Source organism: Psammomys obesus, unplaced genomic scaffold (assembly GCF_907164565.1).
Source record: "Psammomys obesus unplaced genomic scaffold, mPsaObe1.curated_primary_1811, whole genome shotgun sequence".
Taxonomy (NCBI): Eukaryota; Metazoa; Chordata; class Mammalia; order Rodentia; family Muridae; genus Psammomys; species Psammomys obesus.
This window is the reverse complement of record NW_026596109.1, coordinates 16,744,624-16,763,225: the sequence shown is the minus strand read 5'-3', so window position 1 is coordinate 16,763,225 and position 18,602 is coordinate 16,744,624. Positions and strand designations below refer to the sequence as shown.

The 18,602-nt window shown below is 42.8% G+C and overlaps 1 pseudogene; it reads left to right on the top strand.

The window, feature by feature from the left end:
* The first annotated feature begins 3,186 nt into the window (after positions 1 to 3,186).
* Positions 3,187 to 3,305, top strand: LOC129692636 (U6atac minor spliceosomal RNA; annotated as a pseudogene).
* Positions 3,306 to 18,602: the final 15,297 nt, after the last annotated feature.

Sequence of the window (18,602 nt, the reverse complement as noted above, 5' to 3'; positions counted from 1 at the left end):
AAAAGATGTCCCCCTTAGGGGACACTGGATAGAGGCTATGTTGTGTCTCTTTGCTGCCTTTGCCATTTCCTGCGAACATAAAAAGTCAGAACCAATAGGGCTTCCAAGTGAGGATGTTAAGAAAGTTCTTAAGTACAGAGGGACTCCCTAGGTTAGGATTATATATATTCAGGAAATTATAATAAAAGTCTAAAAATGAGACTTTAAAAGCCTGTCGTTATGGAAACAAAACACATGTGTAAATGAAAATGACGGCTATAACACTAACCAAGACATCTTCCAAAGCACTTTTGAAATTGAAATTCTGTGTGTTAAGTATTTGAAAGCTACTAACAGGCACACTGAGGGTTGGTTGGCACTCATGCTCCTGGTGGGACGACGTCAGGTGACTATCTTCCGTTGTTTTCTTTGTTCCCAAGTCTTTTCGTTCTGCGATCACCTCATCACTTGTAAAGATTAGGGGTAACCCCTGTGGTTTGCGATCTACATCCCCACTCCTCTCTCTTCAGTAAATGCCCTCTCCCACCCTCCACGCACCCCCAGAAGAGGGCATACAACCTGGTCCAGTCAAACATCGTACTCCCTTTCTCAAACATTCTGCCGAAGTGGGGCGATACAGACAAGCAGGATCAAAGGAGAAACTGTGTGGGAGAGGGCTTAAGTTCACCCTCACAGGCAGCGGGGAAGTCCATCCTAGCTCTAGCCAGCAGTCCAGGTCCATGGAGGGTCAGATACTAATTCTTCCCGCTGAACTCGGAAAAACTTAATTTTATGCTCCAATATGAAATTACTTCAAAAAGAGGGAAGGGGGAAACACTGGGGACTTGGTGAGAACCCACAGATTAGGGAACCCTGCTCCTTTTTCTCAGTCTTGTTATCCCTACTAAAGGAATGAAAATTCATACCTTCTGCAAAGCACCACCCACTGGACTGCGGTGAGTTAGCCATGATGAGAGCCCGGGATGGACAAAGCTGATGTCTGTTGCTAAGAAACAGACACTGCAAGGACAGGGTGAGGTCTCTGTTGGTGACCGGTTTATGAAGTCCCCAGGTATAAAACTGGTAAGAAGCCAGCAGAAGTCTGAAGGGAATTATATCACTAGAAAGCTCTGGCTTGGAGATAAGCAAGACGGCTTATAGCTGACGGCTACTCAGGCTCAAAGACGGTTGGCGACAGGAGTGTGGCACTGGCGTATAATGGGCAAGGGTGATTTGATTTTCTTGTTGGCAGACTCATGGCAGCAAAACTGACTCACAGAGCACTTACTTCATAGTCAGGGAAGAAAATGCAGATGGAATTCGAATTGTAAAACCAACAGGAGTCCGACTTCAGCAGCGAAGAGAAAGAGCGTACACCCCTGACTTCCCAGATGTTGGCACATGTGGTCACTGGCTGAGCCTGCGTTATTTCCCTGGAAGATGAACTGTGGGAAGAGACGTTGCATATATTCAGCGGCGGGAGGGGAGGAGGGGGTGGAATTGCATATATGGAAAAGCAAGTGTGTGGACTATGACACTAACTTGTGTAGGCTGGTGCTATGGCTCACGTCTGTAATTCCAGCACTCGGGAAGCTGAGGCAGAATAACCAGGAGTTTCAAGCCAGCCTGGGTTCCAGTATGAAAATCTCAGAATGTAGAAGAAAACAAAACCCAGTAACAACTACTGCCGCAGCATGCTGTGGTGCCCTGAATCTTTCTTAATTCGGCTGGCATTAGTTTTTCTCTCTCCCAGTCCTAGAACGTCTCTTCTGGGAGAGGTGTGAGCACATGTCAAAAGACTACCTGATGATAACGCTCCATTGCCCAGACACTAGGGATTGAACATCTGGCCCGAGCAGGGTTTTAAGAGCCCCCCTCTTGATCAGATAAAAAGACACAAGGGAGAGACGGGACTCTCTTCAAAGATTCCCAAGGCAGATGATGTAAGCCCAGAGCTGTGAGCACCTCTGCAGCAGCTGGAAGATGGAAGAAAATGATGCCATACACAGAGGAGGCTGAGCTGAGACTAGAAGAGGAAAGGGGAAAGACCCGATGATATGATTGCCTTCTAGGCCCAAGGCCTATCCCATCCAGGAACTTCATTCCCTCTTAGTCTCACTCCCATGCTCTTTCTCTCTCTGTTGCTCCCTCCACTCCTTCCCTCCATCCCTCTCTCCATCCCTCCCTCCATTCCTTGTCTTCCCTCCCTTGCTTCTTCCCTACCTTTATCTTTCCCTTTCTCCTTCTATCCCTCTCTTCTTCCTTCCCTCCTTTTCTCCTTTCCTCCCTCTCTCCTTCCCTCCCTCCATCCTTTTCTCCCTTCATCCTGTTCTCCATCCTTTCCTCCCTTCTATAATCCCTCCCTCCTTGCTTAAACCTCTCCCTTTTGGCCATAAGTTTGAATTGCATTTTTTCTTATTTCAACAAGAATAGTCTCTATTTCTGGTTTTCTACACTTTTAGTCACACACACACACACACACACACACACATTACTTTTAATAATACCTATTTACTGTAGAAGAAACTTGGAAAACAGATAAGTATAAAGAAAAAGGAAAACCATCAATAGATTCTCTTTAGAAACAGGTTAACATTTGGAGTTCTTCAGAACTTTAAATACTTGTCATAATTATTATTGTAATAGATTTATTTCACATACCTATGATTTTATTCTACATGGTTCTAATTATAATAAATGTTCAAGTTTATATGATAGATTTTATTTATTTATTTATTTGAGACAGGGTTTTTCTTTTTTCTTTATTTTTATGTATATGTTTCTTTCTTTACTTATGCATTTTTTTATGTATATGATTTCATATACGCCTACATGCCGGAAGAGGGCACCAGATAGCATTGTAGATGGCTGTGAGCCACCATGTGGTTGCTGGGAGTTGAACTCAGGACCTTTGAAAGAGCAGACAGTGCTCTTACCTGCTGAACTATCTCTCCAGCGTAGAGTTTTTCTATGTAGCCTTGGCTATCCTGGAACTCACTCTGTAGACCAGGCTGGCTTCAAACTCAGAAATCCTCCTGCCTCTGCTTCCTGAATGCTGGAACTAAAGATGTGTATCACCACTGCCTGGTGATATGGGGGCTTTTAAAACATTAACATTTTTTCATAGTCTTAAACCATCTGTAAAGTAAATTTTCGTAAATTTTTTCTACTAGTTAGGTAACTTTAAAATATTAAAACCATATTTTCATATTGTATGAAAAGAGAGAAGGTAGGCACTCCCCTTGGCAAGGATGGAAGAGGCCCTTGGGCCTAACAACATACATACAGTCTTCCACCTACTTTGTGGCATCTAACCACTGCTTTTGGTTTGTTAATTAAAACCATTTTAAACTATATCTCTAGTCATTATTTTTAGAAATGTAATTATTAGGGTTGGTGCTGCACACCTTTAATCCCAGCACTCAGAAGGCAGAGGAAGGCAGATTTCTGTGAGTTTGAGGCCAACCTGATCTATATGGAGTTCCAGGATAACCAGAGCTCCATAATAGGCTCTATTTCAAAATACTATATACCTGTGTGTGTTTGTGTGTGTGTGAGAGCATGCACACACACATGCAACGTAAAAGAATAGAAGATATAATTGATAGCTGTTTTTGTTGGTGGTGGTTTGGTTTGGATTTTTGAGACAGGGTTTCTCTGTGTAGCCCTGGCTGTCCTGGAACTCAGTCTGTAGACCAGGCTGGCCTTGAACTCACAGAGATCCACCTGCCTCTACCTCCCAGGTAATGGGATTAAAGGTATGCACCACCACCACTCAGCTGATGACTTTTAAATGGTGAAAAATTAATTTCTGTTGTTTAAATTAAGCAATCTTTGTTTTTAACTTTGTGATGACAGTCCTGGTTTAGTAGAATAGGTCGGGGCAAACAAGAAAAATAAGGAAAAAAATTGGCTAAACTTAATGCCTATGGAAGGGGAGAAGAGAGATTGAAGTTGAGACCGAGGAAAGAAATGACAAGGTGTAAGTGGGGAGCCCGAGTCTGGATGATCTTTTGGCCTGAGCTGAACCGCAAGGAAAATCCGTAAGTGAGAATGAGGTAAGGCTATCCCCATACACCTCTTTACTTAATCCCTGCCCGTCTGCATCTGGAACCCCAAAGCCAAGCCCTTGTTGGGTCAGGGATATGGCTCAGTGGCAAAGCAGTTGCCTAGCTCGCCCAAGGCCCTGGGTTCAGTCTCTAGCCCTGCCATCCCCAGTATCTGCAGTAAAGGAAAACACAAAGATCATTATAGCTGGTGAAAAACTGCACATTTGTTCACAAATGAGAGAACCAGTGCGGCCTGTGTATGGGAAGACCCATGGCGTGACTGGAAAGACAACATGGAGACTGGGGTCGGCTGCCCATCAGAAGTCAGTGTTCTTTTTCTTTCTTTCGTTAGAAGTTTTCGTTTTCTAATGTCTTTATTTCTTTACCAATGTATGAGTGCCCTATCTGCGTGTACACCTGCAGGCCAGAAGAGGGCATCAGATAGCTGTATAGACGGTTGTGAGCCACCATGTGGTTGCTGCGAATTGAACCCAGGACCCCTGGAAGAGCAGACAGTGTTCCTAACCTCTGAGCCATCTCTCCAGCCCCAAGCCAGTGTTCTTTATATTGTCAGCCCTCGAGGGGAAGCTAGTGCACCCCAAGCTGCTTGCGCGGTGGCCAATACACGCTACACAATTACTGAACATCTGCTGACTGAATAAACAAAGCGTGTGCCTTTCAGATCATCTTAGAGCGCAGGTAGAACTGAACTGTGCCCCCTTACTTTGAAGGCAGCATGAAAAATGCAGAAGAGAAATGGTTTTAAATATATTCAAATGTTGTTCATCCCAACCATTGTCTGTCAGCATATAATTACTTTTTAAATCAAGTTTTAGGTTAGCGCACAGAGTAATGGGTTTCACTGCAGCCTTTTCATACTTGTGTGTAATTACGGTTATTCCACGCCCTCCATTGCCTCCTCCCAGTCCTCTACCCTTCTTGCTGGTCTCCCAAGTGTTCCTTCTTTCCTTCAGCTTTCATGTCACATGTATTCTATTACAACCCCTTCCCCTCCCCCTTCCCCTACTTAAGAGCTCTTCCCTTTCAAGGTACTCTTTTCTACTTTCATGACCAACACCAACACAAACATACACAATTTATATATATATTTAACTCTAGAGTCTGTATATGAAAGAAACCAAGTGGTATTTGTGTTTCTGAGCTTGGCTTATTTCATTGAACATAATGATATTTAATTCCATCCATCTTCTTCCAGTTGTCATAACTTCGATTCCTTTTTAGACAGAAATTCTGCTGTGTATGTGTACTGCATCTTTTTGTCTGTTCAGCTCCTGATGGACATGCAGGCTGTTCATTACCTGAACGTTGTGAATAGCACAGCAATACCCATGGATGTACCTGTGTGTGTCTCTATGGTCTGCTGACGCAGAGGCCTTTGGGTATATTCCCAGAGTGTTACAGCTGGGTCATGTGCCAGATCTATTTTGAGTTTTTGAGGAGTCTCCCTACTGACACCCACAGTGGCCACAGAGGTTCATATTCCCACCACTGTGTGTGCTTTGCCCTGACATCTTTATCAATATTTACTGTCATCTATTTTCTTGATGATAGCCATTCTGAAAGGGATGGGGTAGACTCACAAAACGAGTTTAATTTGCTTTTTTTTTTTTTTTTTTTGGTCTGGTGTTTAAAAATGTTCAACTTTTTTTTTTCAAATATTTATTGGCCACTTGACTTTTTTTGAGAATTGTCTACTCAGTTTATCAGCTCATTTATTGACTGAACAATTTGATCTTTTCGTTTTTTTTCATATTCTATATCACACTCCCCATTTTTCAGGTTACCAGTTTACCCTGTTGATGTATTTTTAAAATCTATTTTATTGGGTTCTTATACCTCTACCTCCCTTCCAACCCCTATTCTACCCTAATCCTTTCCAACTCCCCAACACTAGGTAGGAGAGAAAGAAGGTTAGAGACGAGAGAGCATTGGTCTCTATAGGCTACTTCCTGATGATTAGGGACATCGGGTTCCTTGGGGCAAGTCCAATTTTCCTTGTCAGAATATGCAGCTGCAGCGGTCCAACTGTCCAGCACTAGCAAATACAATAGCAGGAGGAACCAGCGGCAGTGGGGGTAGCAATGAGGCCCTCACAGGCGCTCTCAGGCTCTCCCATTTACACCCTCTCCAGAGTCCTCAGAATAAACTGTCTGCAGCTGGCAAAGATCACGACCCTGATAGTCACTTACTGTGAAGTAGCCTCTTATCCTGCAACTGTTTTTTTTTTTTTTTTTAAGAAGTCAAAACTCTCACTACATTATTCTGCTGATCCTTTGCTATGTAGAACCATTTTAATTTCGTTCAATCTCATTTGTTGATTTTTTGGGATTATTTTGTGCTATCTATAGCCCTTTTCAGAAAGTTTTGTCTTGAAATGTTTTCCTGTTTTCTTCTAGAAGTCTCAGCATTTCAGGTTTTGTAGTAAGGTCTTCCTTAATCACCAAATTAACAAATTTAGACTTGTGGGAGAGACATACAGATCAGGCTTTGTTCTCTCACTGGTGGACATCCAATTTTCCCAGCACCATTTCTTTAAAAAGTTGCACTTTTTAAGCTGTATATTTTGACACTTTTATTGGAAATTAGGTGACAGTAGTTCTCTGTGTTTACTTTTTGGTCTACTGTTCTGTTGGTCTATGTGTCTATTTTTTTTTAATTTTTTTATTAATTACACTTTATTCACTTTGTATCCCCCCATAAGCCCTTCCCTCCTCCCCTCCTGATCCACCCTCCTTCCCCCTTCTTCACACATGCCCCTCCCCAAGTCCACTGATAGGGGAGGTCCTCCTCTCCTTCCTTCTGATCTTAGTCTATCAGATCTCATCCGGAGTGGCTGCACTGTCATCTTCTGTGGCCTGGTAAGGCTGCTCCCCCCTCAGGGGAAGGTGATCAAAGAGCAGGCCAATCAGATTATGTCAGAGGCAGTCCCTCTATCCCATTACTATGGAACCCACTTGGACACTAAACTGCCATGGGCTACATCTGTGCAGGGGTTCTAGGTTATCTCCATGCATGGTACTTGGTTGGAGTATGAGTCTCTGGGAAGACCCCTGTGTTACCATATATGGTTCTTGGATAATTTGAGATCCAGAATTATGGTAGTCCTTGTTAAGGCAAAGCTTAGGATTGCTTTGGCTATTAAGGCATTTTTGTTTACATATGGATTTTAGGAACTTTTTGTTCCTTGACCTGTGAAGAATTTAGTTAGAATTTTGATGGGAACTACAGGATCTATACACCACTTTAAATTATACAAGCACTTTTACAATATAAATTCTGCAAAATGATGAGTGCAGGAGATATTTCTATCTTTTATAATCTTCAATTTCTTTTTCTGTGTCATAAAGTTTTTATGGCAAGAGCCATGAAGATAGCTCTGTGGGTAGCTAGCTTGTTTCACAAGACCAATGACCTTAGTCTAATATCCAGAATTAACATAAGGGCTGTGAAATGGCTCTGAGGAAAAGAAAGAACCAATTCAACAAAGTTATCCTCTGTTGCAAGATACATAATATCACACTGTGAACCTGAGATTATGGTTCTAGAAAAACCTGTTTCTAGTTGTAGTGTGGCCCAACCCTAGCACACACCTTTAATCCAAGCCCAACCCTAGCACACACCTTTAATCCAAGACATGATTAAATAAAGTCAACCATAGGTCAAGAGGTGGAGCAAGCAACCAGCTGACAGGGAGTGAACATAGGAAAAAAACAGAGTAAGAGGAAGTCAGAATGGATAGAGAGACCCACAGGAAGTAGAAATGGACAGTTTGAGTTTCAGTTTCAGTTTGTTGCTGTTGTTGTTTTTCTGAGATGGCTTGGAGAAGGAGAATTTCCTTTTTCCTTTTGTGATGTCTGCTGAGGAAGGTCAGCTGGGTGCTTTCTCTGCCTCCCTGACCTAGCAGGCTTTCACCCAGCATCTGGCTCCCGAGTGTTTATTGGTAAAATCGAATGTTTGAGATTCCCAACATGTACCCTATGGCATCTTCTGCGTCCCCCCCCCATTATATATACATACATACATACATACATACATACATACATACATACATACATACATACAAAAGTAAAAACGAACATTGCAGAGGTCTTCCATCTCCTTATGTTTATTCCTGGTTCTTTTTCATTGGTTACATTCATCATTAGTGTTTTATTCTCTCGATGCTGCTGTAAGTAGAATCAATTGTTTTAAATTTTTTTTTAATATATATTGTTGGTAATTTAGAAATACAGCTGAGAAGTGTTAGCCTTTTGTTTTATAGTTTGGCTAACGTTGCTTATTAGCTTTAATAGTTTTGGGTGGATTTCTTAGAAATAAAGGTAGTTTTATTACTTTACTTCCTGATTGCACACCTTTTTCTAGAACTCCCAGCACGATAGTGAATAGAAATGGCAAGAACAGCTATCCTTCCTTGTGTTATTCCTGCTGTAAGCTGTAAGCACTCAGTCTTTCATTACTATGAGAGACCAAAGAATTGAAAATTAGATTTTTTTGGGTATTGGTTTAAAGTTCAAAGCACAAGCCTGAACAAAGGCTAGCCAGATGGAGACATGGCCAGCTTCCTTCGGAGGAAGAACTGGCCTTGCTGTATTCTTTTCCTGCCCACTAGCGATACAGTTGCTAGAAAACTGACCCAGATGGCTAGGCCAGAACCATTTATGGTCTTGGCACCTAAAGTAAACCAATCATTTCAAAAATCAATTTCCCTTACCCAATTACGTACTGCCAAAGCATGTAACCTGCTGCTTGCCTTTTTTCCTTTAAAAACCTTGTTCCCCCAGAAAGCCAGGCAACTCTTCCTCTTCACCAAGGAGGTTACTGCAACCCAGGCTTGAGCTTTTATAAATAAACCCTCATGTATTTGCAGTGGAGTTGATTCCTGGTGGTCTGGGGGGGGGGTGTCTCACATACTGGGCATAACAACTGAGAATAATGTTGCCTATAGAGTTTTCATACATGGCCTTCAGTAAATAGAACCTTTTATCTGTAGACTGTTACGTGTTTTATAATGAAAGAACATTTTTTTGTTTGGTTGGTTTGGGTTTGAGTTCTGATAGGATATCAGTCTGTAGTTCAGGTTATCCTAGAGCTCACCATATAGCCCATGTTGGCCTCAAAACCACAGTGGTCTTCCTGTCTTAGCTTCCCAAGTGCTAGGATTTCCGACATGAACCACCATGTCAGGCTTGCACTGATTCATTTTATGTTTACCCTCCCTTATGTCCCTTTAATAAGCCCCACTTGCTTGCTCCTGGCACATAACTCCTTTAATATGTGATGGAACTTAGTTTGCTAGTATTCTTTTGAGTGTATTTGCATACATCCTCAGAAGAGATATTGATTGATCTGCGCTTTCCGCATATCTTTGGCTTTGAGTTGAGGAACTTTATGCTCTGAGCAGGATGCTACTGTTGTAAACCTGAAAGCAGATCAGCTGTGATCACCTGTGTGAGTGCCTCCCCCCACAGTTGTGTTCATTAACATTCCTTTGTGGGGGGTAGAGAAGAGGCCATAAACATTCCTACAAAGCTCTAGCCAGCTGGATGGAAATATGAGCGGTTAAAATATCTACTAGGGAGGGACTCTTCTTCAGTGTTGTAGTGGTCCCTAGTTGCCCATGCTCCTGACATGGTGAAATTGTTCCTTTGTTCGGTCATTGGTGCTGTATGTGGAATAAACAGACATTTGTTCATGTCGCCACAGGAAAAGTAACACAGTGCTGTGATATACAAGACTTGTGACATGAGTTTTTAGGGTTCTTGCCCATGTTTGGGAATAAATAGCTTGAGGATCGGTGTTAGTGCTTGGCATAAATTAATAAACAATTTGGCTGTAGTTTTTGTTTTTCTGGGAAACTTTCCAGTATCCATTTAGTTCTTTCCATTGTCTTATGTCTTGTAGGAAATTAAATTTTTATTCCTTGAGGTGGTTTTGAGTTTGTGTGTTTCTAAGAATTTGTCTATTTCCTGTAAGTTATACATTTTGATTCATCTTTCTTTCCTTCCTGTCTTTTTCTCCTCCTCCTCCTCTTCTCCCTCTCTCTCCCTCTCTCTCTCTGATGTAGTTCAGGCTCTCCTCAAACTTGCTTTGTAGCAGAGGATGTCCTTCAACCCTTGACCCTCCTGTCCCCACCTCTTAAGAGCTGGGATTACATATGTGTATCATCATGACTGATTTACACAATACTGGAAATCAAACCCAGGGTTTCTTGCATGCTACTCAGATGCATCCCCAGTTTGAATATTTTTATTTTTATAAATCTATAAATTTTGAAAATATATGGCTGAATTTTTTTAAAGGTAAATAGATAAAAAGTACAATGAACTTTCACCCATACTTCGCCGAGATGAGCAATTATCAGGTATGCCACACTTCCTTCATAGGTCTTCTCTCCTTTTCTCAGGTTACCTAGCCATGATGGGTCAGCACTGCTCTGTGTAGAGAAGGTATTTTTAAAGCACCGAGGATAAACACATGTATGTGAAGCTAATGGTTTGCTGTCATAGATATTCTGTGCCTTCCAGCAATTTTCCCATCTCTTATTCGAGGTTAGATTCCCAGTCAAGTTTCTCCTGCTGGAGCCTGGTTTTTAGCCAACTGGAGACCCCTGGGAGCTTTAAACTATATTAGTGTCTGGTTCTTACCCCAGAGGCTCTTATTTTATTGGTCTGGGATGTGGTCTGGGCGTCAGGAGTTTTAAAAGCTTACTCTAACGTATAGCCAAGATTGAGAACTTCTACTCTAACATATGAGAGTCCCATTTTCTATTTTTCCACTTGAAATGCATTCCTGAGTAGTTCGTAGGGGGAAAAAAAAATCTCCGAGAACACATGCTGTGAGACCTAGCTGTCTACTTTCATAGCTGTTTACAAATAAGGAGTGAATTTCAAGATGAAATCAAGCTAAGACCAGAAATAAGCTCAGGAGTTTGTTCTAAAATGTGTTGAGCTATTGCTAATCTTACGTGGAAAGAGAACGAGACTTGGCTCAGAAGGTGGAGAGTATAGCCAGGTGTGAGGATTGAAAGCTTAGTCAACTAGGAATTCTTTCCAGCTCCTCGGGGCTTGTGTCCAAAGCAGTGCTCTCTAGGTTGGCTATGTATGCCTTACAAGCATATATGTGTATATACATACATGTAAAACAAACACCTGAAACAATGCACTTACTCGTGCTATACCTCACACATTCTAGTTTAATTTGCTTAAGCCAAACATTCTTAAGCTTTACTGAACATCTGATCCACCCAGAGGGCTGTTAAAATGCAGTTGCTGGCCATACCTTCAAAACATCTTCATCAGCGGGTCTGAGGTGGGTTAAAACTTTTGCATTTTTAGCAAATTCTTGGGTAATGCTGACGCTATTGGTATATGGGCCACATTTGAGAGTTACTGGCTTAGAGTGAGATCTAAACATGAGTTTGCTGGGGAAAAATTATGTCCAGGTGTGGTGGTTTGAAGAGGAACGGCCCCCATAGATGAATGTGTTTGAATACTTGGCTCATAGGGAGTGGCACTATTAGGGGGTGTGGCCTTCTTGCAGGAAGTGTGTCATCAAGGGGGTGGGCTACGAGATCTCAGAAACTCAAGCGAGGCCCAGTGACTCACAGTCGTTCCTGCTGCCTGTGGATCAAGATATAGAACTCTCAACTGCTTCTCCACACCATGCCTGCCTAATGCTGCCATGCTACCTGTCATGATGATAATGGACTGAACCTCTGAACTATAAGCCGGCCCCAATTAAATGTTTTCCTTCATAAGAGTTGCCGTGGTCATGGTGTCTCTTCACAGTAATAGAAACCCTAACTAAAACACTAGGTAATTTCAACATACATCAGAGGCAGAAAATTACTGCCCTAGAACAACGTAGTTTCTAATTAAAGGGTAGCAGGAACTATAGCAAGCCTGGTCCTTTTGAGTCAGGACACTTTAGGTGAATGGACAAATTAAAGGTAGAGTCCTGGACGCAGTCAGTGAAGGTTAAACCCTGTGATGGGGGAAGACTGATTTAATTCCTGAGTTCTGTCAGAGACAGAGACAGAGCTGAAGAACATTTTCCCCTTCCATAAGCTGTCATGGATCACTGAAGCAGCTCTCACACAGCTGCACACATGGAGAGAACAGTGTCTGTGACTTGTCAGTGTCTCAGTCTCTTGACTGAGACTCAAGGAAAAGGCTGCTTCCAACTGGTAACTAGCAGAGGTGAACAGCTGCCTCTTCCTAGGGCAGAGGACAGTCAGGACCACAACAGTGAGAATGAGCCAATTGTGCCACTTCAGAGAATTGATGCTGAAAAAGCCCTTGTCTGTTTCGTGAAGATGGAGCCTTTCAAAGAAAAGATCCCCAAGAAGCCATTGTTGGCTTAATGTATTGTCAGTGGCTTGCTTCAGAGTTTTAAACTGTGAGTTGATCCCCAATATATTGGAATTAGCTCTGTAACACAGGAGTATAAGGAAGCTTACACCAGCCTTGCAGCAGCAGTGGCGGGGATCCGTGCTGGGACAGTATGGGAGGAACTCCAGTCTTCAAGTCACTGGTGCTCCCATGGTACTTTAGTGCTCCATAATCATTCATGTCCCCTCCCACCTCCAAGGACACGCCAAGCTTCAGTTTAGGTAATTTTCTCAAAATGCTCAGAAGCCAGAGCACCTAGCACCCACCTGGAAGGTCAGTTTTCCCTCAGCCCTAGACTGTGTGTAAATGGGACACAGGCCTGTGCAAAACAAAAACCTCCTCCCCACCCTCTGGGGGATAACTCTTTAATCCCCCACGGGGTCGGTGTGTCTTGTTCTGCAGGCCAACCCAATGAACCTAGAAACATGCCATTGCGGATAAAATAAAACCCAAATGTGGTTCTCCGGAGGGGAGTAAAACTACCTTTTTACTCTTTCAACCACCAAAGCAAGCAGCTGACAGTTAGCCAGATGCTAATGTGTCAACAAATTAGTCCGCCTCCAAAGAAGAGGGGCGTTGCGTAAGGGCCCACGCTTGTGGCGGAAGCTTCAGAAAGCGCACAGTGCTTTGCAGTGTGACAACAACTAACAATGACTCATCACACATCTCAGAACAGCCGAAAGAGAGCGAGAACTGGTGATGCTTTCTGCGCAAGAAAGAGAAACATTTGACGTGGTAGATACACTAATCGTCTTGATTCAATCATTACGTATCATGTAATATTTGTTAAGTATCACACTATACTCCACTTACATATCACTGAAAAACAGAATAGAGTGGGAGGGTGGGACCGGGAGGAGAGGAGGTGGGAGCGGAGGGAGGTGGGAGGTGGCTACGATCAAGATATAAAGTGCATATATAAAATTAAGAATAAATAAGAATAAGAAAAATAGAATAAAAATTACCACATCATTCCTCCGATTTGTTACAATGAAAGCTAGTGTCAGGTGTTGCCATATAAAAAGAAAATCCCAATCATTTGATTTTACCAATGAAGACTCAGGAGCCAAACGCTGGGGTAAAAATCCATTAGCTCCGAGAGGCAGGGAAACCACTGACCCAGAAGGAGAAAGCCCTTCCTATTCAGCTCATATTGCAGACAGAAAGGGCTAAAAGCCCAAAAGCCCTTTCTTCCTCTCCACACTGTCTTAAATACCCTTGTCTCAAGGTCTCTCCTTTCTGTTTATATCTGTCAGCTGATTTCTTCCTCTGCCTCTTGACCTAGGGTTGATTTTATTTAGCTCCTGGATTAAAGGTGTGTGCTGGGGCTGGGCCAAAACCACAAGTACTTGTTATAGTAAACAGAAAGTTCTGGGGTTAAAAGTGTGAGGGCTGAGCCATGCCAAGCAATAAGCAAGTTTTTATAGTTCATAATGGAACCAACTATCCTACAACAGTCAGGCCTAAATTTTCCACACATCTAAAAATGGGACTAATGAGAGCAGCCAGAGGACAGTTCCTACAGACTGGATAAAGCCTACACTGGCTGTTCCTGAAGCTCTAACAAACACTCTGCAGGGCAGATTCAATTGCAGGCTGATGGAAATTACACTGACAAAGGACACATCGGCCTTCCCACAGTTCAAGAGAAACACTTCACATGGAGAAAGCCAACGAAAGTGAGCAAGTGGGCCTCAGTGCTGCTGGGGAGTAGATTTGGTTAGGCTGTCGAAGTCCTGGGCTCTGTTTTCAGAGTGCAAGTACCTGCAGAGTGGAGTTCAGGCAGCAAGCATTCAAGCATTCACCATGAAAATGTGCAGGTGTACATCTGACACCAGCGGCCTTGGAGGGAAGCTCACGATGAGGGCACCTCAGCGACCAACTAGTCATCCTGTCTTGAGTGTGACTGATCAGCAGTGTCAAAAATGTTAAATATTTGTGATTCTTTTACGTACACATCCACACACAGAGACACACACATCCACACAGCCATTTGTGAGCAAATTCCAGGTAAATTCTAGCTAAAGGTACTTTAGTCTATTTTCTCTCTCTCTCTCTTTGCCAGAGTATTTTTATCTCTGGGATGTAAAAGTGAGATTGACTTTAAAAATAGGTGCATTACTCAAATGGGCAAAGTGTCTTTCTATTAGCTAAGGGACAGAAAATCTCACTCAGTCATTTACACCAAGAACAGGATTTAGCATTTCATAGTCCCTGGGAGGAGAGGTAAAGGCTTTGGCCATATGGACTCTGAACTCAGTGATTCAGATTATTTTATATCTCTCACCTGCTTCTTCCCTCCTCCTCCCTTTTCTTCTTCTTCTTTTGTCTGTCTCCCTCACAAGTCTGGTTCCTTCCACACGTTGCTGTAATTCGCTGATACACCCTTTCTCAAGGTATGCTGTAGCACTCATTTTTAAAACTCTGCTTTATTTGGCCTCAACTTCCCTTCCACCAACCTCCCAACCCCACGTGGGAGAGAGAAGGTTAGTAGGGAGAAAGAGCCCCTTTGCTTCTGGCTGTTTAGGGTTGGGGGTTCTTTTAGGGCTCTTTACCAATCTCTGTCAACCACAGACACAGCTAGCAGTCTCCTCCACACTGCTGCACCCCAAAGAATTTCTCTTCGTCTGTCTGCTCCAAACTGCCACACTATCTCTTGGGTCTCTCTGAACTGCTATGCCACACACCAACACCGCATACCACCTCTTCTCTTCCTTGGCTCTCAGTTTATATTCTCAGAGCCCTAGACCATGCCTCTCTCCATGCTGCAGGCAGACGTCCATTACCAGCTGACAAGAGCCACACCCCATACAAGACAATCGATAGGTGTGGACAAACCAAAGCCCAACTAAAATCCCACACTTGGGATTAAAATAAAAGCATATTTACATAACATAACTGAGTTTACAAAGAAACCAAACCTTCCGCTACAGTCTGCAAACTCCTCTGGGTTTAGTGTCTTTTGGTCCTCATCACCCCAGAGCCTAAGGCTCCCCTCCAAAAACTTGCTATAGGAAGAGGTGTATTGTCTCAATTTGTGTCACTCATTGTAATAATAATTCCTAAGCAATCTTTCCAGCAAAGAGATCTGGTGTGTCTTCTAATTCTGGGTCACTTACTTTGTGTTTTGTTCACTAGAGAAATTATAAAAAGCAGTGCAGGAATCTTGCTCCCTCAACACGTATATTAATCCGATACAGAAATTAGTGGGAGCCACACGCACGGATGGAATGTGGCTTCATGAAGCACTTCCCAATTTGTTTATTTATTTGAGACACTTTTGTTTTGTGGCCCAGACTGCTCTGAAAGTTTGCAACAGGATAGCCTCCTACTAGAGATGCTTTGACCTCAGCCTCTTTGGGACTGAGGTTTTAGTCATTCATCGCCATGTCCAGCCAAATTATGTACTGTTTTTTTGATTGTTTAAATCTTAAGTGTTCTTTTTTTTCTTTTTAAAACTATGAGGCTTTGGGTTTGTTCATGAGTTTCTTTCACAATGCATAAGTCACACCATCAAGTTATATATGTTAACTACATGCAGTTTTTATCTGTCAGTTATATGCCCCTGAAAGAAATGGTAGGACTGGCTCAGAAGATGAAGTGCTTGCCATACAAGCATGAGCCTGGATCTCCAGTATGATGGCTAAAGAAACTTCATTCTATACCAGACAGCCATCTTGGTACTCTCTCGTCATTTGTCTCTGACTCCAGTTCCCAGTTACTCTGACTCAGTGACCCCACCCCACCCCAAATACAAATAACAAGCCATCTACTTGTTATGATATGACTAACTGCTTTTTTGCTTCTGTGATTTGCTTACGCAGATTGTTCTGAGTTGCCTTTAGCCACTTGACAGAACAGACAAGTTTCTGCTTGCATAGATATTGAAGGTCTTCTTGTGGTTTTCACCTTTAAAAACCCTTCTCTCACTCCCTTCTCATAACAATCTCAAATTTGGCTTAGAGATTGTTCACTCTGCTGGCAGTTAATCAATAAATCTTTCAGTTATAACTGGACTGAGTCTATGGTCCTTTTCCAGGGGTCACAAACTCATGACACCAGCACCCATGTAAAGGCCAGGAGAGGTTGCACAGTGTCAGTGCCAGGTGGCTGGAGACGGCAAATCTCTAGAGTGCACTGACCTCCTAGACTAGACGAGTCTAGGCAGGCCCCGGGGTCAGTGAGAGGCCCTGAATTAAAGCAGAAGCTGGGTAACAACAGAGGACGGCAGCACCCTGTACACACAGACAGAGAGAGGGGTAGAGAGAGACAGGGGGAGAGAGGACTTGTACCACATTCCCCCAGGCTATGGCTGCCATGGCCTCTGCAGCCTCCATGTTCTCCTTGCACTGCCTTTCTGTACTTGTCTTCAGTTTACAGGCATTAAACTGCATGTTATGAAAAAATGAGAAACAGTAAAATTTTCTATATATTTTTAAGTGAACATTTAGAATTTACTTATTTTATTTCTGTGGACCCATGAATTAAACCCAGAGCCTTGCCCCTGCACTAAAGTGCTTTACTGCTGAGCCTCACACTCAGTTCTAACACGCTCTGCTTTCTATGTCTTAGGATTCTGTCACCTTTAAATGGCCTGTCTCATGTTTTGCAGTAAATATAATCATGGCATAAGAACTTTCTGGGGTATTTTCCCTGTTTGGTTATTTCTTCATCCATCCATCCACCCACACACCTACCTACCTATCTATCTATCTATCTATCTATCTATCTATCTATCCATCCATCCATCTATTTTGAGCCAGGGTTTCTCTGTGTAGCTCTGGCTCTTCTGGAACATGATCTGTAGACCAGGCTGGCCTCGACTCAGAGAGCTGTCTGCCTCTGCCTCCCAGGTGTGCCACCTTCACCTGCAGCCCTTAAGCGGTTATCATGAGCAGGTGTGGGTTGACCTGAAAAGAGGTGTAAGTGAATTTAACAAACAAAATTAATTTCCTAACTCAGTGCAATTATTTGAATTTGAGAGTCTAAGAACAACTTATTTACTTAATTGTCTCAATGTGCAGGAAGGAAGCTCAAGAGTTTCCCAGGCAAACATGCCCTTAATGAATTATCTCTAGCTGTGGACAATAAATGATCCAACAAATGCCATATGCAGGGTTTAGCTCTCAAGGAGACCTACAGCCTACTTGGAACACATCCTATTCAATGTCCCCTCTGGAGAGTGCAGTGAACAGATTGCTGCTAATAGCTCACTCCACGCAGTGTCTGTCAGACAGAAAGTGCCAGGCCAGGTCTGACCATGGCCAGTGTGGACACCACTTTTCTCCACTTTTTCAGTAAGGGAGAAGCGTCGAAGAGGAGCAAAGTGAACAAACCACGAGCACAGCGTAGACAATAATGAGTTACGGTTGACCTGACCACAGCGTTAAGGAGGCTAACTCACAATGGCGTTCATTTAGATTTGGACAGGCGCTGAGTTGCAATGTTAACTGCTTGTCACTTTGTTACCTTTCTACCACTGCGAGCAAGGCAAGTTGAGGAAGAAAGAGCTTGTACTGAGGATGCTTTCATAGAGTTAGGATCTATGCAGGGACGGCATGACAGAGGTGGTGGGCAAGTTGGCTGGATCCGGAAGCTGAGAGCTGAGAGTTCGTATCTCAACTACAGCATGAAGCAGCGAGAACAAAAGTCCACCCCCAGCATCAGACTTTCTCCAGCAAGACCACACCTCCTAAACCTCCCCCAGACAGTGCCACAAACTGGGGCCAAGTGTTCAAATCCATGAGCTGATAAGACTTGCTCATTGAAACCACAAAAAAGCAGGCACATGTTAACGCTTTATTGGCGTCTTCTGGGATAAACTTCTATTACTGAATATATTCTAAAGAGGAGAAAAACACATCATTATTCTTATCTAAAAGAAGGCACATAGACATGGAGAAAGACCAAAATAAGGCAACTTCCACACACCAGACATGTATTCAATACACATACATGCATATAGGCAAAACGTCCATACAGATAATATAAATACATATTTTTAAAAATTAAGAGTCTTGGATCTTGAGGCTAGAACTGGTAGAACCATTTTGTGTCTGTCCTATATTGGACAGAAATCATGTGTGATTCCTGATCAGGGAGGACTTTAAAACCAACACTTTGTCTCTTGAGATTCTACACCATGTTGATCTTTTTACCTGTT